Source organism: Nycticebus coucang, chromosome X, assembly GCF_027406575.1.
Source record: "Nycticebus coucang isolate mNycCou1 chromosome X, mNycCou1.pri, whole genome shotgun sequence".
Classification (NCBI taxonomy): Eukaryota; Metazoa; Chordata; class Mammalia; order Primates; family Lorisidae; genus Nycticebus; species Nycticebus coucang.
The window spans coordinates 8506170-8530394 of NC_069804.1; the positions used below are offsets into that span (position 1 = coordinate 8506170).

Sequence of the window (24225 nt, forward strand, 5' to 3'; positions counted from 1 at the left end):
ATGTAAAGAAACAGCTTCTTCACTCCTGCACTGTGATTGCCACCAACATTCTCTTGGTGGATGAGATATGTGAGCTGGAATGTCTTCTCTGAAATTGAATTGAAGTTTCCCTTGTTTCTGAATCTTTATTTATTATTTATTTGCAATTTGGGCCGGGGCCGGGATTGAACCCGCCACCCCTGGTATATGGGGCTGGCGCCCTACTCCTTGAGCCACAGGCACCACCCTTGTCTCTGAATCATTTTTTTTTTTTCTTTTGCAGTTTTTGGCTGGGGCTGGGTTCGAACCCACCACCTCCAGCATATGGGGCCGGCGCCCTACTCCTTTGAGCCACAGGCGCCACCCTAATCTTTGAATCTTAAAGACTTCATTCACAAAGTGATCCTGAGGAAGATAGCTATGGAATTTTTATCCAAGCTGCAAGTGGTTTTCAAAGGAATTTTCTTTTCCCATATGAAAAAAGGGAGAGAAAACTGGCACTATTCAAATTCTGAAGTTCTGAAATTATACAGTATTTTTTTTTCACACAGAGTCTCATTGTGTCGCCCTTGGTAGAGTGCTGTCACGTCGCAGCTCACAGCAACCTCAAACTCTTGGGCTTAAAAGATTCTCTTACCTCAGCCTCCCAAGTAGTTGGGACTACAGGCACCTGCTACAATGCCCGGCTATTTTTTTGTTGTAGTTGTTGTCCTTGTTGTTTGGCAGGCTCCGGGCGGGTTCAAACCCACCAGCCTCAGTGTATGTGGCTGGCACCCTAGCTGCTGAGCTACAAGCGCCGAGCCTGAAATTATATAGTATTTTTAAAATTACACTGAAATAAATATAAAAGCAAGTCCAGTGACACAGGACATTTTGCTTTAGCTACAGTGACATAAAATTGCATGTTACATAAGCATATGTTATCTATCTTGTCATTAAATATTCCCGGAAACAAAAAACAAACAACAACAACAAACCAACAGAAACGTATTCTTTGGCAGTTCTGGAGGCCAGAAGTTCTAAATCAAGGTGTCAGTGGGGCTACACTCCCTCCAAAGACTCTAGGGGAGGATCCTTCCTGCCCCTTCCAGCTTCTGGTGTTTCTGGCAATCCTTGGCGTTCTTTGGTTTGTCCAAGAAACATCACTCCAGCTTCTGCCCTCATCTTTGTATCACCCTCCCCTCTGTGTTTTTCCCTATCTTCTCTTCTGTCTCTTATAAGAACACCTGTCTTTGGATTTAGGGCCCACATGGTTAATCCAGGATGATCTCATCTCCAGATCTTTAATTCCCTCTGCAAAGACTCTTTCCAAATAAGGTCACATTCCCAGGTTCCAGGAAGACATATCTTTAGGGCTGCCATTCAACCTACTACAGCATGCCCTCCAGCCCCCCCAAAATTCACATCTACCCCACATACAAAATAAATTCACCTCACTCCCACATCGCCCAAAGTAGCATTCTTCATTCTTTTTTACTTTCGCACATGCGTCAGTGGATCTGCCATAGTTTATGTTCTTGTTTCTAGTCTTCTGCTATTAAAAATAGTTCCACAATGGAAGTCTTCCACACACATCTTTTCACAGTTTTGTCAGGGTTTTTGTGGGATAGATCCCGAGAAGTGGGAGCTCTAGGTCAAAGGGTAAATGCACATAAATGCATATGGCATCTTGCTGGGCATCCCTGCATTTTCCTCCCGGGGTCTATACTGTTTTGTATTCTCACCAGAAATGTGTGCGATAGTTTCTCCAAGACTTCACCAATAAAATGTCACATTTGTGAGTCTTTGCCACTTGCAGAGGTGAGAAAACATCTCAGCACAGTCTAAATCTGTGCTTTACTTATGAGCAAAGCTGTTTTAATTATAGAGGCTTGTTGGTAGGTTTTAATATCAGTTAGAGCTAGCCCTCCTTCTCTTCTTTCTCAGTGTTTTCTTGGCTATTCTTATTTGTTCTTCCAAATGAAAAAAAAAATTTTTTTTTGAGACAGAGTCTCACTATGTCACCCTGGGTAGAATGCTATGTCACAGCTCACAGCAACCTGAAATTCCTGGGCTTAAGCGATTCTCTTGCCTCAGCCTCCCAAGTAGCTGGGACTACGGGCGCCCACCACAACGCCTGGCTATTTTTTGTTGCAGTTCAACCAGGAACCCTCCATCCTCGGTATGTGGGGCCGGCACCCTACCCACTGAGCCACAGGCGCTGCCCCAAATGAATTTTTTAATCAACTTACAAAGTTCCAGGAAAAAAAAATTATGGAACCTTACTGGAATTTCATTAAACTCACAAATTTGGGAGAATTGACATCTTTATGATGTCGAATCCTCTTATAACCAATAATGTATTGTGTATTTCCATTTGCTCAAGACTAATTTTGTGTCTTTCAGGAATGTTTTGTCATTTTACTCATAGGTATGTTGGATATTTCTTGGTAGGTTTTTACTATTTTGTTTTCTGTCTTTGTGTACAGACAGAAAATAAAGATAAGATGAATACACATTCCCACAAGGCTTTTTTCAGACTTTAGCAAGAAAGCTTGTGTTGCCCTATGCAGGGGTGGGGAATCTGTGGGCAGCTGCAAGGCCACCAGTGACCCTCCAGATCCCCAATCCTTTATTAAAAGGATTTGTTCTGTAAAAATTGGATTCAGTCAAAAGGGTTGAATAAGATGTTGGCTTTAGGGAGGGCCAGTGAATCTCTCTCTGACTCATACACACACTTATGATGTAAAGAAAACATCAATATCTATTTTCTTGAGTACAACATGGATGAGTATTAGATTTGTTCGATCTACTGAGAAGATCATATGTATGATTTTCTTTATTGGCTCAAAAGACATGATTGATTATATTAATGGATTTCCTAAGGGAGGATCACCCTTGCTTTTCTGACATAAACTCCATTTGGACATGATGTATTTTAATGTGCTTTGAAGTTGGGTTTGCTAGTATTTATGATTTTGCATTGATACACTGTAAACTTTTTTAGTGAAATCTTTGCCAGGTGGAGGATCAATGTCATACTTATAAAACAAATGAGGTTGTTTTTTTCCTTTTTCTTGGCTCAGGGGCTAACTTTGGGAGAATTCTGCCAGGAAGCCATCTGGTCCTGCTCTATGCTTTTTTTCCCACAGGGGAGCTCTTTAAATCACTTTCTCTATTTCCTCTGTGAAAATTGGTCTTTTAAAACTTGTCCGTATAGATCAATTTTGCTAAGTTGTATTTTTTTTTCTTTCTTTTTTTTTTTGAGACAGAGCCTCAAGCTGTCACCCTGGGTAGAGTGCTGTGGTATCACAGCTCACAGCAACCTCCAACTCCTGGGCTCAAGCAATTCTCTTGCCTCCGCCTCCCAAGTAGCTGGGATTACAGGCGCCCGCCACAACGCCCGGCTATTTTTTGGTTGCGGCCGTCATTATTGTTTGGTGGGCTGGGCTGGATTCGAACCCGCCAGCTCAGGTGTATGTGGCTGGTGCCTTAGCCGCTTGAGCCACAGGCGCTGAGCCAAGTTGTATTTTTCTTAAAAGGCATATATTTCATCTACTTTTTCCAATTTATTTATTTATTTATTTATTATTTTTTTTTTTTTGTAGAGACAGAGTCTCACTGTACCGCCCTCAGGTAGAGTGCCGTGGCGTCACATGGCTCACAGCAACCTCTAACTCTTGGGCTTACGTGATTCTCTTGCCTCAGCCTCCCGAGTAGCTGGGACTACAGGCGCCCGCCACAACGCCCGGCTATTTTTTTGTTGCAGTTTGGCCGGGGCTGGATTTGAACCCGCCACCCTCGGCATATGGGGCTGGCGCCCTACTCACTGAGCCACAGGCGCTGCCCTTCCAATTTATTTGTTAAAGGGTATGCAGAGTAACTAAATGTTTTTTTTTCTAATTTTTTTCCTTTTTTTTTTTTCTTTTTTGAAACAGAATCTCACTCTGTCGCCCTGGGTAGAGTGCCGTAGTGTCATAGCTCACAGCAACCTCAAACTCTTGGGCTCAAGTGATTCTCCTGCCTCAGCCTCGCAAGTAGCTGGGACTATAGGCACCTGCCCTAACACCTGGCTAATTTTTCTATTTTTAGTAGAGACTGAGGTCTTGCTCTTGTAGGCTGGTCTCGAACTGCAAGCTCAATGGATCCTGCCACTTGGTCTCCCAGAGTACTAGGATTACAGGTGTGAGACACCATGCCTAGCCAATTCCCAAGAAATTCTGTCACTTCACTTATTTTTCCTTCAACCCAAGAAGTATTTATCACCATGTCTTAAAATTGTTTACAAATTTTCGATATTAATTTCTAGTTTCATTGCAATATAGTCAGAAAATCCTATTTGTGTGATTTTTATTCTCTGGGATCTATTGAAGTTTTCTTCATGGCTTATGGAGTCAAGTTTTCTGGTTGTTTTGTGAAAAGCAGGCACATTGTTCATGGTTAGGGTTCTGAGAATTCATTCAGAGAACATAAATATGGTATTGGTCCTGGGGCTGCCACAAACTGGTGACAAAACAACACAAATTTTATCTCATAGTTCTAGAGGCCAGAAGTCTAAAAATAAGGTATTGGCAGGACCAGGCTCCCTCTGGAGGCTCTAGGGGGAGATCCTCCCAGCTTCTGGTGGCTCTAAGTGTCCCTTGGTTTGTGGCCATGCCCCTCTGCCCCCATCTTCACATGCACTTCTCCCTCTATCTCTGCCTGCAAATCTCCCTCTCTTATGAACTCATCAGTCATTGGATTTCTGGCCCACCCTAAATTTCATCTGAAAGATCCTTAATTATATCTAAAAAGATGCTATTTCCAAATATAGTTGTGTTTATTCTGGGGTTCTGAGTAGGTGTGAATTTTGGGAGCAGACTACACATACTTACCTACATATGTACATACCTAAGCTCTACTGATTATGGATCATGTTGTCTGGGTTTCCTTTATCTATACTTAGGTCTTGTCTATCTGAGCTGTCCTGAGCGTATTGCCAGATACATGTTAGTGTTTCTGTTTTTCTTGACGTCACTGGTGGCTTCTGCTTTTGACAGTTGTTGCTGTGTCATGATGTGCACAAATATGAATGACTCTTAAATCATTGCATGTTGTAGCCTTGAGCACTGTGAAGCGCCTCTTTGTCTCTCTCAATGCTTTTTTGCTTGCAATTCCACGTTTCAGATTTCGAAAGTATGGTAGCTACTTTCCCTTTACTTGTTTTTTCTTTGTATATCCTTTATTTTTGTTCTTTTTGTTTTAGCTACATTTGTTCCCTGATGGCCCCATCCTCCATCTTCAAGGCTAGCAGTGTGGCATCTTCAAATCTCCCCGTCTCTTTGATCTCCTTTTCCATACTCACATCTCCTTCTCTGACTCCTACCCTCCTGCCTTCCTCCTATAAGGATCCTTGTGATAATACTGTGCCCACCCAGATCACCCAGGATCATCTCTCCATCATCTCAGGATCCATAATTCAATCGCATCTTCAAAGTCCCTTTTGCAGTGTAAGATAGTATCTTCCCAGGTTCTGGGAATTAGGGGATGAACATCTTTGAGAAGGTCATTATCCAGCCTGCCACAGAGGCACTCACCTTTGAAAGGCCTGTCCCTGCATTCCCATATACATGTGCTCTTGCATGCAGCTCCTGTTCTGCCTTGGAACAAACGATCAGATGCTCCCCTCTCCTCTTGGAGCAAGTTTTGCAGGCTGCTGGTGAAGTTCAAAGGCAGAGACTGTACATTCTTTGGCATTTGGAAGCATCTTCCCTGAGACATGTGGCTAGAGGCACACAGCCTTCTGGAATCCATGCCTTTCTATCATTCCCACCAACCGATACTCTGCCCAGATTGTTTTTCTACCCTGCAATTGCAGGCAGAATCCCATGGGTAATAAACATAACTTGTTTTGCAATGGAATTAGTTTAAAACAAATGCTTTACAACACTGTCCAATAGAACTAACTGTGGTGATGAAATTGTTCTATATCTGTACCAAAATATTGTAGCCACTAGCCACATGTGACTCTTAAGCACTTGGCATGTGGCTAGTAGACAAAGGGACTGAATTTTAACTATTAAATTAAATTAAATTAATCTTGATGTCAATAGCAACTGTAGCTAGTAGCTACCATACTGAGTAGTGCAATTTTGGAAAAATCATATTTCCACTCCAAATCAGCTAGACAAAGAACAGTTTTTGTCAAAGGCCAGGTCTAGGGTGAGAAAAGCTGCTCCTTGTCCAGGTGCAATAAAGCAGTTGCTCTATTGCCGGTGTATGGTGGAGACACTGCAGAGTGACAACCTCTGAGCAGCACCGTCCAACTCTTCATGCAGCAATTCCGAGCCACGAGAATAAGCACATGCTACAGAGCAAGGCTGCAAATAAATTGGGCCATGTGGGCTTTACGTATGGTTTCTGTGTGTGTGTGTGTTTGTAGAGTCTTTATTAACTTTTTCCACTTGGCTCAAAATACAAGAGGATATTTTCTTTTCTTTTTTTTTTGAGACAGAGTCTCATTATGTTGCCCTCATAGAGTGCTGTGGCATCACAGCTCACAGCAACCTTGAACTCTTGGGTTTAAGTGATTCTCTTGTCTCAGACTGCCAAGTAGCTGGGACTACAGATGCCCACCACATTTTTTTGTTTTGTTTTGTTTTGTTCTTTTCTTTTTTCTTCTCAGCTATTTTTTTGTCGTAGTTGTCATTGTTGTTTAGCAGGCCTGGGTCAGGTTCAAACCTGCCAGCGTCCAGCCTTGGTATATGTGGCTGGTGCCCTAACCACTGTTCTATGGGCGCCGAGCCAGGATATTTTCATAATTATGTTTAGGAGCACACATTTTTCCTGGTGTCTCTGGTTTCAATAACGCACTGCTTACTCTTCAGATCTCTCACTTCAACCTCATGTGACCCAAATTTATTTGAATGCCATTGTCAACCCACAGAAACCCACCCTTCAGGGACATGCTGGCCATGCAGTTGATTAGAAATGACTATTTCCCTTGCACAATAATGCAAGGCTGTCAAACAAACAACAGCCTGTCATTATTTTAAAATTTGATATTTTATGCATTGTAAATGTTTGCATTAATGTTGATTCTTATAAATGGTATATTATCTTGATTACTGATTTTTTGGTCCCCTTAAATGTTGTACCCAAGGTGAGGGGGTCCTTACAGTGCCCCCAAATGGTGGATACTATTACTCATCCTCCATCTTCCCCTCATTTCACAGAAGGGAAAACTGAGGCTTGCAGAGGCTTGGCAAAATAGCACAGACAGTGATGTTGTAATATAGTCATGGAATGCTTTAAAATGGTGTATGAGTAGAGGTGCTAATTTGGGGTTGACAATGGGACAGTTTTCATTCTGGGGTAACAAACATTGGATCCTGGAGATAGCAGTACCTGCTGGGCTTTCACAGACATGTAAATCAGCTCTACTCTCTCCTCCAGGAGCTGGAAGGTTAATATGAGCAAATGGTTTGGGTCTAACCTGGTGAGGGCTCAGAGGAGGGGCCCAGGGAGCTGTGGCTGGGCAAAGTGATAGAGAAGATGGTCAGAGAGGAGCCTAGAGGAGAAGCCAGGGGACCCAACTTGACCACAGGGCGATTCTGTCAGAGAATTCAAGTGTTAAGAGTGTCAGGATTGTGTCTCTGAGCCTGTCTGCGAAATGGGAGGGCAGAATTAGACCTGCCCTATTTCTGTTAAAAAGCTGCTGTGAGAATCAAATGATGTACTGGAGGTGAATGTGTTTCATACAAGGTACGTCTGCTGCATTAAGGTAAGGGGACTTGGCCCGGCACAGTGGCTCAAACTGGTAACCCTAGCACTTTCGGAGGCCGAGGCAGGAGGATTGGTTGAGGCTGGGAGTTCAAGACCAGCTCGTGTGACACATCAAGACCCAGTCTCAATATATACAGTAGAACCTCCACAGTTGACTACCTCCTACACTGACCAACTCCTTAAGTTGACCTAATTGTCACAGACCGGACATGCACCACATGTATGCATCAGTGCTGGAGGCCTAGTTCCTTATGGTGACCACCTCAGTGTGTTGACCAGTTTGTTATAGTCCTTTGGGTGGTCAACTCACAGAGGTTCTACTATATATAAGGGGGCTTGAAGAAAATCTGTTTTTAAAGCATGTAATGCATTGTAAATCTATGAAAATTTCCTACTCATCTCTGTGCCCCAGCCACACAGTTCTCCTTCACAGAGATAATGCCCTTAGCAGTTTCCTGTGTCTCTTTTCAGAGATAGTGTGTACAATTACACTTCCCACATGCCAAGAGTACTACATTTAATGGATTCATAATGAAGCAGAGATTCTAGCACATTATACAATGAAGAGCTCTTAAAAATGGCTGGGAAATGGAGCATTTGGGACATCAAATTATACTTTACATGTAATTTTATTTTATTTATTTATTTTCTGAGACAGACTTACTCCGTCACCCTGGGTAGAGTGCCGTGGCATCATAGCTCACACCAACCTCAAACTCTTGGGCTAGAGTGACCCTCCTGTCTCAGCCTCCCAAGTAGCAGGGACTACAGGTGCCAGCAACAATGCCTGGATAATTTTTCTACTTTTAGTAGAGACGGAGGTCCTGCTCTTGCTCAGGTTGGTCTTCACCTCCTGAGCTCAGGCTATCCATCTGCCTTGGCTTCTCAGGGTGCTAGGATTACAGGCATGAGCCACCACCCCCACCATACAAGTAATTTTAGAGCAGGGTTTTTCAGCCTTGGCACTACTGATATTTTGGGCTTGATCTTTCATTGTCACAGCAGGGAGTGGGTGAGGGCAGGGGATGGGTGGAGGGCTCTTGTCTGTGCTGTGGGATGTTGAACAGCAGCCTTGGCCTCCTCCACCAGATGTTGAGAGAACACAGCTGGGCCCTTCCCAGTGTGGCAGCCAAAAGTATCCCCCAGCATTAAAGGAGCAGGGTTTCTTCTCATTTAGAACCACTGTTCTAAACCTTGTGTGACATTTGTAAAAAAGTGAAAGATAATCAAGAGAAAAAAATGGAAAATATTCAAAGGGATAAAAAAGAAATCTGTGAAGAAACTAGGAGCCAGTATAAAGAAATTATAATTCAAAGGTTATTCCATAACTATTTGAATAATCTGTTCATGAAGGACGAGAATGGCTGACTTTCTATCTCCACAGAGGGCAGAATAAGAAGTGGGTTTATACGGAAGAGAAACGAAGACTGGACATGATTCAGCATTAACACTGGTTCCTGAATCCTTTTCCTTGAAAATTTTTATGAGCCAAGTAAGCTAGGACTAGGAATCTTTCTCTTGGAGCTTTGTGGTTAAGATTTGAGAATTTTCTAGTAATGAAATCTGCATTTAAAATTAGCCCAAAATGTTTATTCCATGATCATGTCTACTATAGTGTTTTTAAGAAAATAATTTTTTTCTTGCTACAAAAGCAATACATGTCAGAAATTAGAAAATGTAGCCAAGCTAAAAAGAAAAAAAATTAAAATACCCCTGATACCACTAACCAGTGAAATACTGAGTTTGCTACTTCAGTGAGTTCACTTCCTAATTATTTTCTGTTTATATATAAAAGTAAATATGTAGATATAAATATATTACACCTACATACAAAAAATGGATCACTCAGCACATAAATGCTTTTGGAGCTTCCTTTTTTCATTTCATCCACAAGTATCTCCTACCATAGTAGTTTTAATTCTTCCATTGTATAGATGTCTTATAATTTAATACATCCTCTGTTTTGGGAGATTTCACTTCCTTCTGGTGCTTTGAGATCATAAATAATACTATAGCAAACTTTTCTCTAGTCAGTTCTTTGCGCTCTTCTTCCTCCTCCCCAGGGCAAATTCCTGGATATAAAATTGCTGGGGCAAATGATACCAATTGCTGTGGGGGTCCACAGTAATTGGTCAAATTATGCATATTTGTAAGGCACTTGGGAGGAATTGCTAAACAGTCTGCCAGAAATACTGCTCAATTTTCATTCTCATCAGGTTTTTGTTGTTGTTGTTCTTTTAACTCTTTGCCAAATTGACAACGTGATAGGTGAGGGTGAAGGGCGTTGCGAGAGTTATCTCAATCTGTTGAAAATTGCATGGCCCAGTTTTAGGCCTTTTCTGAATTGCCTGTTTGCAGTAACGTTTTTTTTTACGGTTGAGCAATCGCCTGGAAGAAGAGAAGGTGGAACTAACCTATTAACAAAAAAACTGCTCTAAGATGAGGACGGTGCCTGTATTTTGTTGGCTCAGCCAAGTTGGAACATGGAGCCTGGCTGTTTGTACCTGCTACCTTGCTCTTTAGACTGTAGGAGGGCATTTTATATGCTCCTCCCCACCTCCCACAGATTCTGGGAACTCGATTCACAGTAGTCCCAGTAGCCCAGCCTTTGAGGGTGGGGCGCCCTGTCCCGGGACGCTGAATTCTCTCTGGACACGCACGAATGCACTGAGGGTAGGAGGCCAACGACATTGGCATTGAGGGCCTCCGAAGCCAAGAGGTGACCCGGCAGGCCGGGCAGGGCTGAGCGGCTGGGCGGAGCACGTGATGCTTCCAGCTTGCTTCCCTGGCCCTCCGGGTGCCTGAGGCTGAAATCGACTTTGCCTGTGGCAGGAAAATGAGCGTGTCAGTTTCCGCCTCGCTTGGACCCTCAACCCTAAGGAGCAGGGGATTTTGGTAGCATTTTAACTTTATATGCCAGAATCTGAAAGCGAAAGGTAAGTTGCTTATCACTCAGAAAAACAAACTCGAGAGCAGTGACCTAGAAAACCACACTGCCACTTTGTTGATTTTTAAAAGCTGCTGTCGAAAATACAAGATTGTTGTGAGAGGCAAGGGCTGTATTTATCCCCAAATTAGAGATGAACCTTCTGAACAGAAATTTGGTTAATCTGGAGGGAACCGTGGTACAAGGGCCAGGGTTAAATATAGGACAGGAAAGCTGCTGGTATAAATAGCAAGTGAACTTAACTCCAGCCTGCCTGTAAAACAATCTATTTCACATCTCTTTGAGGGGTGTGAGTAAAGGGAATGTTAAAATTGTGATTTTTAACTTCTGTGAAAATAATCTATTTGAAACCGTAATACAAATAAAAACAATTTCTGCTTTTGTCCTTTTACATTTCAAAACGTTTATGTGATTTGGCCAAAGAAAAGTTTACATGTGCACTATTTAAGTTTGAAATATGCTATTTCGAATTATGAAATTATCACAGTTGGAATTTTCTAAAGGCTAGGCAAGGCTGTTTCAGTTGTGAATGAGAAATGTTGACATTGTGCATATTTTCTGTGAGAGTAAATGACTCACTTCTTCAGAATGTGATAAAAATTAGAAAATGTAAAATAGTTATTGTGAATTAACTCTTTGATGTCTGAGAGATTAAATGTCTTGTCAGAAGGTTTATGAAAACACAGAGACAACTACAACCATGCTCACGCAATGCTTTTTTCTGTTATGCGGCAATTGAAAAACACAATCGTGCTTTAGTTTAAATTATCAAATATTCACGCAAATAAGTAGAAATATGTGGTGGCACCATTTTTTCTTTGGCGAATACAAATTAATATTGGAATGCTGCTAAAGTATAATTTATCAGTGCAATTAGTATAATATCCACAATGAATTGTTTTGAAGTATTTGCTACAATATTTGATATACGATTGAAGTATTGAGTGTGTATGCAAAGTATGTCCATGTATTCTATATCTTGAGCGTCATTTTGATTTGCACAAAATAGATTTATTTCTCCACTGAATTTGATAAATACTGGTTTTAAAATAAAACGCTACTTTTTTTTCCTTTCACTATAATCCCCATTGCTTGTTCTTTTAAAATCCTATTAGGCGCTCGGAGCCAGTAATAATTTGGTTTTCTCCTGTGTGCTGTTTGTTTCTCGTAATTCTTTGGGGAAGGCCAGACGAGCTGCACACGTCGAGCATCACTCGTTCCTCGCCGCCCGGGACTGCCAGGGTCTTTCCCCGGACCCCCCACCGACCTCCCGCCTCGCCCTGAGGCGTCACGTGGCAGCGTGGGGCCCGCCCCGCCGTGACGTCACGGCGCTCGCAGCCGTCGCGCTGAAGAAAAGATGCTCTAGGATACTGTCCAGGTGGGCGGCCGGGCGGCGCGATGCGGCAATGCAGGTAAGGCGCGCGCGGCGCCTGCACGCCCTCCCTGGTGCCCCCGGTCCGCGGGCCTGCAGCCTGGCAGCCCCCCAGAAACTGAAAGCGGGTCCTTGGGCTGCGGCAGTGCCTGCTGTCCACAGTTGTGCTACTGCTGGGGCGGCCACATGCACCCGGCAGGGGGTGGCCTGATGCAGGCGCACGCGTGACTTGGGTCTCGGCGTGCCCACCCCGCGAAAGCAGGCAGGGACATCTTGTTCAGGAGGGAAAAAATAAATGTGGAGTGACTGTACTGCATGCATTCTAAGGAGAGAGAGGAGGCTCTTAAGAGGTACTTATGGACCGTTCCCCCGTCATTGTGCTTCTCAAATGATAACCTGTTTACTTATCATGGTGATTTGCCAGTAGGTAGCCTCGTTTCTTTCAAAGGAAAAGCGTGCTGAGGAAGAGAAACTTCTTGGTTAGCTATTTAAGATGTGCAACCTAAATCGTTTTGCATTATTTTGCAAGGTTTCAGCATTTACAAGACATAGATTTGCAACCTAAAACTAGACGCGTTTTGCATTATTTTGCAAGGTTCCAGCATTTACAGGACATACATCAAAAATGTATTCTTTTTTTTTTTTAATTTCAGGCGTTTTAAATAGATTTAAAAATAACAGTATCCAATAAAATAAATGCAGCCTCCGAAGATAAGATGTGAGTGTAAGAGACAGCTACTGGCTCTAAGAACAAAATGATCTTTAGAAGGGGCTGGGGGTGGAAATAACACCAAAACCTAAGAATTCCCAGTATTCTTTTTAATTCCAGTGCTGAGTAATTAGGTTGCTCAATGAAGGGACTTGGTGACTCAGCGACAGATGGAGGGGGGCGGGGTCAGGTGACTCGTCAGTTCTTGCATGACAGTGGGGGGGATTTTTTGATTTCCAACTTGCAGCCTGCTAGTTTATATTCCTTTCTCTGGGTTAAAAGGAAACTGTACCCAGGATATGTGTGGCATCCTTAGGAGGAGAGTGTGGCATTCTTTCTTCTAAAACCTGCCCCTTCTGGAAGCCTTGGTGTCAGTAAACCTTATTGGAGCTCACATCATGATTAAGTTGACCTACCAGCAACTTTTGGGGAACCTGAAGCAATGCTATTTTCATCGATTGTTGAAGAAGGCATTTCTTTCAGAATTTCAAATACCCTGGTATGTTGTTGCTGTAGTAGTTCAGTAATTTATCATAATTTTCTTCCTTTGATTCAAATTGGTTACAAGAATTAAGATTCCCCAGGACCCCACCCTCCCTTCTTCTGCAGTCCTTACCTAGACAGAGCAAAGCAGATGATAGAGGTAGATATAATAGAGACTTGAATTCCACTTCTGCCTTTGTGACTGTGTGTCCTTGGGCCTCAGCTTTCTCATCCTCAAAGTAACAAAAGGATTTAGGGCAGGGTTTCTCAACCTCAGCCTATTGGCATTTGAGACCAGACAATTCTTTGTTGTGGGCTGTCCTGTGTGTTGTAGCATGTTTATCAGAATCTCTGGCTTCTACCCACTGGATGCTAGTAGCAAATCCCTCCCCCCTACCAGATGTAGCAACCAAAAGTACTGCCAGACATTGCCAAATATCCCCAGAGGGCTCCATTGCGCCTGTTTGAGAACCTGATTTAGATGGTCTCTAAATGTTCTTCTGGCTCCAACATTCTAAAATTCATTTTGCTGTGATTTGTTTGATGCTGAGCTCTTGATCAGAAATCTGATCCCCTTTCAGAGTGTCATATATGTTGGAAAATCCAGTGTGAAGGCCTTTGCATACTGTGGGTTTCCCAAAATAGCCTCCATCATCAAGGCTGGGGGGCTGTTTGTATGCTTTGTGTAGCTGGGAGGCTGGCTTAGCAGAAAAGTGTCAGAGAAAGAGGGGGAAAAAAACACTAGACGAACATGTGCTGAAACCTGCTGGGATTTGGTGCTCAGCAGACCCGGAGAATATCACTATATGTATTTATTATCTTTGGCCGTGGGATAGACCTGGCAGCTGAGAGTCCATTTCCTTGTCTGTAAGAGCAGGAATAACAGTGTCTACTCAGAGGTGGTGTGAGGATGAAATGAGATAATGTCTGGTGCAGGCACCTAATGTGATGAGGGCAAGATAGTGGTAATGACCATGCAGCTAGAAGGAGGCATACACAAACTGCCTGCAGGACCGAGACGGGCCACTCTCCTCGGGCAGTGATGGTCACACGCTCTAAGTTTCAGTACTTGCATGTAAAGATCTGGCTGTGACCCTGGGGAGGGTAACTGGCTGCATCACTTCATCTCTCAGAGATGTTGCCAGATCTGTCACACGAGGCTGACTGTGCTTATTGGTCCTGCTCCCTTGGCTTTTTGGGAGAACCAGATGGATGTAAGAGGGTGTGCAAACTGGGAAACTCCTGAGAGACGTGAAGTGGTCATGGCAGTGGTGTTGCAAGGTATGGGACAAGTTTATGGTGTGTATATGGGTAGGTGGGATGTTTAGAAGGGCTAGCAAACATTTCCTTGTTCCCCAGGCCTGGGACCTTGGTATGTTCCTCCCCATATTCCTTTGCCATCAATGCTTTCCCTCCCTCCCTGTCTCTCTCCTCACCCTCTTCCCCTTCCTGGCCCCTTCAAAATTGGTCCCGGGAGGGCTTAGGAAAGCCCTCCTGGGGGAGGCTTCACTTTCAGTGAGAAAGAACTGGAAGCAGCTGTTCTCATGCCACCTCTTACCCCCACCCAGCTGTCCCAGGGGGGCAGGACTCTCAAACTCCTGTGTGCCTCAGAATGGTTTGACACTCAGTGAGTTATCTGGCCTTGTCTCTTCAACAAGTCAATATCAAGAAAGAACATTTTAAAAAGGGAGGTACAGAAAGCTGCGTGCGATAGCTCGTACCTGTAATCCTAGCATTCTGAGAGGCTGAGAAAGGTGGATTGCTTGAACTCAGGAGTTCGAGACCAGCCTGAACAAGAGTGAGACCCTGTCTGTACTAAAAAAAATAGGAAAACTAGTCTGGTGGTCATGGGGAGCGCCTGTAGTCCCAGCTACTCAGGAGGCTGAGGCAAGAGGATCAATTGAACCCAGGAGTTTGGGGTTGCTGTGAGCCGTGATGATGCCATGGCATTCAACCCCAGAGCAACAAAGCGAGACTCTGTCTCAAAACAAAAAACAAACAAACAAACAAAAAAAAAAAAAAAACAAAAAAGGCCAGGCGTGGCTCATGCCTGTAATCCTAGCACTCTGGGAGGTTGAGGCATGTGGATTGCCCTGAGCTCAAGGGTTCGAGACCAGCCTGAGCCAGAGTGAGACTCTATCTCAAAAAAAAAAAAAAAAAAAAAAGGAGGTACAGTATTCTCTATCAAATAAAGCTTGAAAGACTGAATAGCCAAATACAACTTATGGCCCTAAATTAGATCCTGGTCTGAACAAAGGTGTTAATAGGGACTTGAGGGATACTTGGAAACATTTTGATGTGATGGGGTATTAGATGATACAAGAAGACCATTGTTGCCTTGATGAGATGTGAGAATCTGTGGTGTGGTTGGCAGCGCCTCAAATGGACGCAGTGATCTCCACCCCCAGCAGCTACAACTTTGTGTAATTCTCTCCCTGTGAGTCTGGGCTTGGACCTAGTGTTTCGCTTCTGCTGGGTACAGTACAACAGCAGTGATGAAATGAGGGGAAAAAGGGATTCTGGCTTCTGCCTTGGGTGTGTTTTTTCTTGGATCATGCACATAGAAGAAGGGAGCTACCATATCGTGAGCAGCCTTACAGAAAGGTCCATCTGGTTTGGCCAGGTCCTGAGGTCCATCAGCCCCTGAGGAACCCATCAAAGGTGGAAGTGAGTTTGGAAGCAGAGCTCTTGCAGACCCCCTTTCCATTGAGTCTTGAGAGGGTTACAGCCTTATCAGAGACCTTGAGTGGAGGTACCCAGCTAAGCCACTCCTAAATTCCTGACACAGAGACAGGGACAGGGAGATAAGACATTTGTTTCCTGTTGCTATGTTTTGGGGGTCATTTGTTATGCAGCAATAGATAGCTAATGTAGAAGAGTTTTAGTTTTTGGAAATGCATGCTGAAGTATTTAGAGATGAAGCATCATGGTAGCAACAAATTCTGTTTTTTGAAACTTTTTTTTTTTTTTGTAGAGACAGAGTCTCACTTTATGGCCCTCGGTAGAGTGCCGTGGCCTCACACAGCTCACAGCAACCTCCAACTCCTGGGCTTAAGCGATTCTCTTGCCTCAGCCTCCCGAGTAGCTGGGACTACAGGCGCCCGCCACAACGCCCGGCTATTTTTTGGTTGCAGTTTGGCCGGGGCCGAGTTTGAACCCACCACCCTCGGTATATGGGGCCGGCGCCTTACCGACTGAGCCACAGGCGCCGCCCTGTTTTTTGAAACTTTTTTTTTTTTTTTTTTTTTTTTTTTTTTTGCAGTTTTTGGCCTGGGCTGGGTTTGAACCCGCCACCTCTAGCATATGGGGCTGGCACCCTACTCCTTTGAGGAACAGGTGCTGCCCTGAAACATTTTTTGATATGTCTTGAATCTGTGGCTAAACAAAAGATAGATGAATTCTTGTATTGTCATACTTGGTTCAACATTCAATCTGTTGCAGTATCATGTTTCATGTAGCCTCTGAAAAGTTTCACTATACACTCATGGGAGAAAGTTCACTTTTTTTTTTTTTTTAAATCATAGCTGTGTACATTAATGCGATCATGGGGCACCATACACTTTTTTTATATACAATTTGACATATTTTCATCACACTGGTTAACATAGCCTTCCTGGCATGTTCTTAGTTATTGTGTTAAGACATTTATATTCTACATTTACTAAGTTTCACATGTACCCTTGTAAGATACACCGTAGGTGTGCTCCCATGAGAAAGTTCACTTTTAAATGGCTCAGTTAAATGAAGAGAGGGAAAGAAGTGAGGCAGATATGGCCAAATGTGGACAATTGTTGAATCATTGAATCTGATTGCTGTTACTTGCTGGATTCTTCTGTCTTACATTCTGTGTAATTGAAAATATTCATAACAAAAGGTCTTTTTGGGGGCAGCACCTATGGCTCAAGAAGTAGGGCACTGTCCCCATATACCGGAGGTGGTGGGTTCAAACCCAGCCCCAGCCAAAAAAAAAAAACAGTCTTTTTTTTTTTTTTGTAGTGACAGAGTCTCCCTTTATCCCCCTGGGTAGAGTGCTGTGGCATCACACAGCTCACAGCAACCTCAAACTCTTGGGCTTAGGCGGTTCTTTTGCCTTAGCCTCCCAAGTAGCTGGGACTACAGGCGCCCACCGCAACACCCAGCTATAATCAAAAGATCTTTTAAAAGGAAAAGAAATGTAGACTCTTGGGCATGTGGGTATTCTCATTTGGTGGGTCTGAGGGGTGAGGCCCAGGGGAACCTTTTAACCTGGGATCCTGGCTTTCTCCATTGCCTCTCTACCCATTAGGTCTGCCTACCAGTTTTATCAGACCAAGGGGCTTAATAGTGAAGGCTCATCTCTTCTCCTACCATCAGTAGGGTCTCCTTGCCATTCCTGGTCTTCTAATCCCCTTTCCAAAGGGAATCACTGATACCTTTATCATATATTCTTTCAGAAATTATCCATGTAAATATGCCCCCATTTATGTATCACTTTCCTTCCTCTTTTTTACATTTATTGGGATATAATTTACACAGAATAAAATAAATGGGTCTTAATTTAATTGTTTTTGACAAATCAAAACAGAGAATGTTACCAGTACCCTTAAAGGGTCTCATCTTGCCCTACTTTAGCCAAACTCCCTGGCAAGAGGCAACCACCATTCTGATTTCTGTTAGCACAGTTTTTGACTGTTCTTAAACCTCATATACATAGAATCATACAGTATGTATAGTTTCATATCTGGCTTCTTTCACTCAGCGTGATTTTGAGTTTCTTCCATGTTGTTTCACGTAGCAGTTATTAGCCATACCTTTTTTTTTTTTTTTTTTTGTAGAGACAGAGTCTCACTTTATGGCCCTCGGTAGAGTGCCGTGGCCTCACACAGCTCACAGCAACCTCCAACTCCTGGGCTTAAGCGATTCTCTTGCCTCAGCCTCCCGAGTAGCTGGGACTACAGGCGCCCGTTACAATGCCTGGCTGTTTTATTTGGTTGCAGCTGTCATTGTTGTTTGGTGGGCCTGGGCTGGATTCGAACCCACCAGCTCAGATGTATGTGGCTGGCGCCTTAGCCGCTTGAGCCACAGGTGCTGAGCCTCTTTTCTTTCTTTTTTGAGACAGAGTGTTACTATGTCACCCTAGGTAGAGTGCCGTGGTGACTACACCCAGTTTCTCTTACTACTAATGTTTGGAGATCACTTTGCAAACAGCATATTCCACTGTGTGGACAGTACAGTTATTTAACTAGTCTTCTATTGATGGACATGGGGATTAGTCAGTCTTTTGTCATCAAGTGATAATGGTATTATAAGAATGTAAAAACTCTAGAATTTATATTTTGGTAATGAGCTTCAAAGTCAAAGACACCTTTATATTTTGCATATGAGGAAGAGATGTCCAAACAAATCAAGTGACTGCCCAAGGTCACATGCCTGATAGTGATAGCGCTGCAGAACAACTGAGGTTTCTTGATGCTCATACAGAATCTTCTTTTTTCCACTCTAGGTTCTGGGAGGGCAGGAGCTGTGTTTGCCTTATTTAGTATTGTGAACAGTGCATAACACATAGTAGGTGCTTATCAAATATTTGTCGAATGAAAAAATAAGTGCAACATTAGTATCTTAAGAAGGACTATTAATATTGTGAGAACTGCAAAGGCATTTTGGTTCATGTCCTCATGGAGCTGTCATTCAAGTTGAGGAAAGAAGAGACAACTGTTTAATAGGTTATGCTATTGAGTGAAATATAGTAGGAGGCAAAGGATGGATAGTGATAGATTGAAAATGCCAGTTAGAGAGAGAGGTCAAGATGGCTGAGCGGCTGGCACTGGAGCAGATACCTGAATGAAATGAGAGAGCAATTAAGTGAGAGAGGGCTTTGTGAATACGAGCGGCTAGGGATGAGGGAATGGCTGGTGCAAAGGCCCTGAGGTAGGGCAGGGCAGGGCACAGCAGGGAGGTCAGCGAGTCAAAAGAAGAGCAGTCCAGAGAACACGTAGTGGGGAAGGTGCTCAAAGACGAAGCAGAGGAAGGCCATGCAGGAACTTGGCAGGTGTGGGGCCACCTCAGATTGTTCTCACTGTGATGGAAAGCCATTGGTGCAGGTTGGGCACTGGCTCACACCTATAATCCTGGCACTCTGGGAGGCCAAGGCAGGAGGATCCCTTGAGCTCAGGAGGTTGAGACCAGCCTGAGCAAGAGTGAGAACCTGTCTTTACTAAAAATAGAAAAATTAGCTTAGCATCGTGCCAGGTGCTTGTAGTCCCAGCTACTTGGGAGGCTGAGACAGAAGGATCACTTGAGCACAGGAGTTTGAGGTTGCTGTGAGCTAGGCTGATGCTACAGCATTCTAGTCTGAGGAACAGAGTGAGACTCTGGCTCAAGAGAAAAAAAAAAAAAGGAAAGCCATTGGTGCTCTTTTTGGGGGGAGTGACTTGTTAGGACTGCCTGTCCTGGGAGAGTCCTGGAAGCCTGGGGTCAGGCCCATGACCTGCACCAGAAATGAGACTGTGGTACGGGTGTTTTCCTTTCAGGACATTGTTTGCCTGTGTCCCATCATTGGCAGTTGATGAGGACTGTCCCTGTGCTTTGTTCTGTGTTCTCCCTGGGAAAGAGAGAGAGTGTGTGCTGAGGCCTGTGGCTCATCTCTGTGGCCACTGCTGCCTGCCCAGCAGTTTCACAAGGCTTCTTGATGGCCTGACTGCGTTTTCCTACCTCTTGGTTCTTTGTTTCCCTTCTGGGTTTATTTGGCTAAATGTGAGAGTTATTTTTTCCCTCCACTGCAGCCCTTGGAGGCGCTGATTGGGTTAAGAGGGCTTTGTGGTTAGCAAATAGAAGCTCTAACCACCAGGATGACAGATGAGCTATTTCCCTTCTAGCTGAGTCATGCCTTGTATTTGCACCCTTTCCCCCAAATGTGCAAATTGAGTGAATTGTTAGTCCTTACCTGGGCCATGTGGCCTTGTTCTCTTTGCTGTGGCCGGTCTCAGGACACCAGGAACAACACATCAAAGCTGGTTTTGATTTCTTCCTGCATTTAACCTTCACAAAGTTGCTTGTCATGAGTGTCTACTTGAATTATTTTTATCCATGAGAGAGTGTACTGTAGGTAAGCAGAAAATAGGTTGTTGTGGAGAAAAACCTCAGAAAACAGTTAAGGGAAAGCCAGCCTGAGGAGGTCCCAGGAGATTGAGGGACATAGGGTGGTATTTCCCACCAGCACTGTCTTTAGCAGCTTTTATGAGTTGAATTATGTCCCCCCAAATTATTATGTTGAAGTCCTAATATTATGTTACATTCCTAAGAATGTAACCTTATTGGGAGATAGAGTCTTTATAGAAGTTATCAAGTTGAAATGGGGTCATTCTGGTGGACCCTAATCCAGTATGACTTGTGTCCTTATAAGAAGAGGACATTTAAACACAAACAGACATAGAGGGAAGACCACATGAGGAGATATAGGGAGAAGGTGGCCAACTGCAAGACAAGCAGAAAGGCCTGGAAAAGATCATTCCCTCAGGGCCCTCAGATGGGACCAGCACTGCCGACACATAGATCTCAGACTTCTGGCATCCAGAACTGTTAGCTCAGCCACCCAGTTAGTGGTATGTGTGATGACAGCCCTAGCAAACTCATTCAGCAGCATTTTTGGTGGGTACGTGAACATTCCCTGCTAGGGAGGTCAGAGGGTAACCCAGGTGCCTTTAATGAAGCTCTCTGGCATAATTTAGGAGAAGCATGGTGACCACCACACCCTCTCAATGGAAGCCAGTAGCTCTCAGGGCCTGGGCTTGGCCCGGTTACCCAACTCATTGTATGACTTAATCTCTCCTTTGCCTTAGTTCACTCATTTGTGATGTGGGCCTGAGGTTGACAGTACTTAATTCCTAGTGTCGGGAGCTCTACTGACTTAATATGTGTGAAGTAGTTACAATGGCTCCTGATACACCTTGAGCCCTATCCAAGGTTGTTGTTACCATTATTATGGGAAGGAGGCTCTGGGGAAATTCTAAATCCTTGGCCTTGGCACCAGCAACATAGAGACCAGAGTTGGGGTGTGAGAACCTGAGTCTATAGCATTACCAAGAGCCACACTCACTTGGCCTATAGGTTGGGTTTCTAAATGGGGGAATAGCTGTGTGGCCCCAGGACGCAGGGACCCTGCCATATTCACACCCTAGATCAGCCTGTCTGTAAGCCAGACTGTAGGAAGGAGAATGCTGGGGGCAGGGAGGAGCTAGGGAGGAAGTGAGGGGAGGAAGTACCTCTATGGGCTTGAGGCAAAATTTTGGAACAGGCAGTTTCTTTCTGCTTGTGCTTTTGCTCTGAGCTTCCCTTTCTTTGAAACTCCTTGGTTCTGTGGCCCTCAGGCCTTTGCTGGTGGCCTCTAGTGGGGTCCTGTTAGAATCAATGCAACCTGGTCATCTCCATTTCTGGGGAGCCCAGCCTGGTGTTTGGAGGATTAGCTGTAAGGGGTGAAGGAATCATGGCCCCCTCACCATCCTGAAGGTGTCTGTATTTTTCAAAGCAAAACTCCATGATCTCAAATGAATTTGCAATCACTGGGTTTTCAGGCAAGAAGGAAAAGGGGGATGGAAAGCTTTGATTGGTGTTGGAACTGGCTTCCAGGATGGGCTCTGACAGTCCTGCCTCTGGGTATTCATGTCCATGCATGGTCCCTTCCCATATTGAACCACTCAGATACTATGGAAGTGGTGGTGTGCGGCTCCGAGGCTAAGTCATTAGAGACTTTCCTGCTTCTGCTCTGCTCCCTTGGATTACCCCCTCTGGAGGAAGCCAACTGCCATATCAGGAGAACACTCTAGCAGTCCTGTGGGGATGCCGAGATGGAATGGAACTGAGGCCTCCTGCCAACAGCCAGCACCAACTTGTTAGCCATATGACCGAGCCAATTTAGAAGTGGATGTCTGGGCCCCATCCAGCCCTCAGGACTGCAGCCCTGGCTGAGATCTAAACTATAACCCGAGAGACCTTGAGCCAGCAGACCCAACCAGGCTGCTCCCGAATTCCCGACCCACAGAAACTGTGTAAGATAATAAATGCTTATTGGTTTACGCTGCTAAGTTCTGGGGTAATTTGTTATGCAGCATTAGATAACTAATACAACTGTGAGAGTCCAGGGCTTTCTGGGAGGGGAGGGCCAGCTCCCCAGGCTGTGGCTGTGGCTGTGGCTATCTTCCCTTGGCCTCTTCTGAAGCTCCACTTTTATCTAATTGTTCCATATTTGTTCATGATATGTTCTCTCTCTGGTTTATAAGTTAGGGCATAGTGAGGTTTTAAGTACATTAATTTTTAAATAAATGGGTAGCTGTTTATATTTCATAAAAATATGTATCTACGTGTATGCCTGGAGACTATAGTAAACTAGCCCCCAAATGCCAGTGGCATTGGTTTGGCCATCACTTCAAGCCCCCAGCATGTGGAAGTGTGGGGTTTCATTTTCTCCGGATGCAGCCCCTTTTCCTCCAGTGCCAGTGAAATATGCTCCAGCCTGGAGTGCTGTGTGGAGCTGCACCCTCTTTCCAGTGCATGGGGGTTTGCTGGCCCCGGTGCCTTTGCTTTGTCAGAGGTTCCAGATTTCTGACCTGAATTATTTCAATGGGACGTCATTTTTGTAAAAGAAGATGCAACGATTATTTTAAAATAAAAAATATTTCATGAGCACTTCAAAAAGTATTCAGCTATTTAAAAAAAATGGAGACTTTACATCCTTCGTATTAACCTGGATGGAAGTGGAAGACATTATTCTTAGTAAAGCATCACAAGAATGGAGAAGCATGAATCCTATGTACTCAATTTTGATATGAGGACAATTAATGACAATTAAGGTCATGGGGGGGAAGGAAAAGCAGAGCGAGGGAAGGAGGGAGGGGGGTGGGGCCTTGGTGCGTGCCACAGCTGCTGGGGGCAAGACATGATTGCAAGAGGGACTTTACCTAACAAATGCAATCAGTGTAACCTGGCTTATTGTACCCTCAATGAATCCCCAACAATAAAAAATAAATAAATAAAAAAAAAGTGTTGTAGCATGGCAATGAAAAACCTAACTTTTGTAAAGTGAGGCAGTGCAATTTAATTCTAGCTGATGGCTTTGTGGATTGCCTTTAGTAAACTTGTAATGGAAATATACATGCAGAAAAGCACATACAGTGTTAAGTGTGCAGCTTAATGAATTTTCACAAGGTAAATACACCTGGGTCGCCAGTGCCCAGATCCAGAAACAAAACATGACCAGCTCCCAGCCCACCTCCTGTACCTTTCCAAAGGTAACTGCTGTCCGGAATAATGCTATAGATTCATTTTGCTTGTTCGAAACTTATCATATGGGACTATGGATTCCTTTGTGGCTTCTTTCTTTGTGTCTTTCAGTTGACATTTGTTTGTGAGATGGATGGAGTGGTACTTCGTTCATCTTCATAACTGTTTATAGTATGAAAGCTTCCTATATGTCTTTTTCTCTCTCACTGCTTTTAAGATACCCTCTTTTTTGCTCGGCACCTGTAGCTCGGTGGCTAGGGCACTAGCCACATACACCAGATTTGGCGGGTTCCAATCCAGCCTGGGCCTGCCAAACAACAATGACAGCTACAACCAAAAAAATACCCAGGCGTTGTGCTGGGTGCCTGTAGTCCCAGCTACCTGGGAGGCTGAGGCAGGAGAATCACTTAAGCCCAAGAATTTGAGTTGCTGTGAGCTGTGACGCCACTGCACTCTACCGAGGGCGACATAATGAGACTCTATCTTCAAAAAAATAAAAGTTATCCTCTTTTTCACTAGTCTTTTTTTTTTTTTTAACAATTTGATTATGATGTGCCTTGGTGTAGTTTTCTTCATTTTTTTGTGCTTGGGGCTTGTTGAGCTTCTTTTATCTGTGGGATTGTAGTGTAAATAGTTTAAGTGTTTGTATAGAACAGGATTTCTTAAGTGAATGTTCTTCTCTCTCTTTTTTTTTTTTTTGAGACAGAGTCTCTTTTTTTTTATTTTATTATTTTATTT

At 43.9% G+C, this 24225-nt stretch overlaps 1 protein-coding gene across 5 annotated transcripts in view; it reads left to right on the top strand.

The window, feature by feature from the left end:
* Positions 1–10385: 10385 nt before the first annotated feature.
* The window catches only part of CLCN4 (chloride voltage-gated channel 4), an 83597-nt gene continuing 69757 nt past the window's right edge, over positions 10386–24225 (top strand). For 2 of the 5 annotated variants that reach the window (XM_053579628.1, XM_053579632.1), the window contains exons 1-2: positions 10386–10658; positions 11854–12081. The gene's annotated coding sequence lies outside the window, so the exon portion shown is untranslated. Of the gene's footprint in view, positions 10659–11784; positions 12082–24225 lie in introns of all 5 variants that reach the window. The other 3 variants (XM_053579629.1, XM_053579630.1, XM_053579631.1) reach the window with 3 other exon arrangements.